Source organism: Mesoplodon mirus, assembly GCF_964341445.2.
Source record: "Mesoplodon mirus genome assembly, chromosome: 9".
Lineage (NCBI taxonomy): Eukaryota > Metazoa > Chordata > Mammalia > Artiodactyla > Ziphiidae > Mesoplodon > Mesoplodon mirus.
Window position 1 is genome coordinate 56,789,273 of NC_138985.1, and position 1,812 is coordinate 56,791,084.

Sequence of the window (1,812 nt, forward strand, 5' to 3'; positions counted from 1 at the left end):
GTTTTGTCTGTGCTTAATTCTCAAGGCATATCCTCAGCGGGGGAATGAGAAAGTGGCCACTTCTTTGCGGGGTTTCCTTGGGATGTGCAGGCATGGCAATACTAATTTTTCTCAGCTGCAAAACTAAACTATTTGAATGAAATAAAACAAAGAATAACTAAATATGGCAACTGGAATTCTCAATTAATATGGAGTATTCCATCAGCTCTATTTCTTTTTTTTTTTTTTTTTTTTTTTCTTTTTTTTCTTTTTGCGGTATGCGGGCCTCTCACTGTTGTGGCCTCTCCCGTTGCGGAGCACAGGCTCCGGATGCGCAGGCCCAGCGGCCATGGCTCACGGGCCCAGCCGCTCCGCGGCATATGGGATCCTCCCAGACCGGGGCACGAACCCGTATCCCCTGCATCGGCAGGCGGACTCTCAACCACTGCGCCACCAGGGAGGCCCCCATCAGCTCTATTTCTTAATGGGAGCCCAACTTGCATACAAAGAGGAGATAACAGGTTGGAGCTGGAAGGTCAATCATGCCCCCTCCTTATTGAACACAGCCGTGAACTTCATCAGGTGAGATGAAGTCAGCTATCCAGGCCCACATGGTTAATCCCAGCAATGTCAGGATCAGGGTCTGCCTCATAGAGAAGCGTTCTTTCCACTCACTGTACCTCCTGTACATTCATCTTAAACCCTGAAAAGAGACTTTCACGTGTCTCTTTCCATTGTAACTTATCAAAGCACTTCACTTCTCACACTCTCCCCCATCTTTAGCATCATTATAATCAAAATATTTGTCAGTTACTTATAAAGTGAAAGACAATGCATCAAAAATGGTACATTCATTATCTCATTTAACCCTAATTACAGCCCTGAGGGAGTACGTATTGATATTACATCACTGTTAACATTTCACAGATGGTCCAGGTCACACCTGGTAAGGGGTGGCTCTCAATCTATTTCTGATGTCAGAGGCTGTACCATTATCCACTGCACGATGCTTCTGCTATGGAACTAATGAGGATCTCATTATTTACTCTTCTTCCTAATATATAGTTTCTTCTGTTTTTATAGTTATCAACTTGAGTTCTGCTTTTAGATGGATCATTTAAAGACTTAAATGTAAACTGCATAAGTATTCTTTTTTTTTTTTTTGCAGTATGCGGGCCTCTCACTGTTGTGGCCTCCCCCGTTGCGGAGCACAGGCTCCGGACGCGCAGGCCCAGCGGCCACGGCTCACGGGCCCAGCCGCTCCGCGGCATATGGGATCCTCCCAGACCGGGGCACGAACCCGCATCCCCTGCATCGGCAGGCGGACTCTCAACCACTGCGCCACCAGGGAGGCCCTGCATAAGTATTCTTAATCTTGGCCTCTGTCCATTTGGCCTGTGTTCTTATTTACATTTTTAAATAGTCTGTTACTAATGTATATTGGATGTATTTCATGCTAAAATAATCATTTTCTCTGTTTGCATTATTCATGGAGAAAACATTAAGTCACAGGTGAATAAAGCAATATTAAATATTATTCATTAGGGATCCAAAACCAAGAAGCATATGTTTTAGATTTTAGACTATGAGCAATGCCTATCTAAAAAGCTACATTCATGAAAAGTACCAGAATACAGTAGGCATAAGGTAGACTTTTTTTCATTGTATTTATTAGAAATTTTATTTGGACAAAAGTAAATAAAAGTTAATGGGCACATGTATTATTTATCTTAGAATTTAAAAAAAGTTTTTATAAAATAAACTCTGGTTTTTGGCGGCCTCTATGGGCCATGAGGAATTCATAAGTATATTGTGCACCTATTTATGGTGATC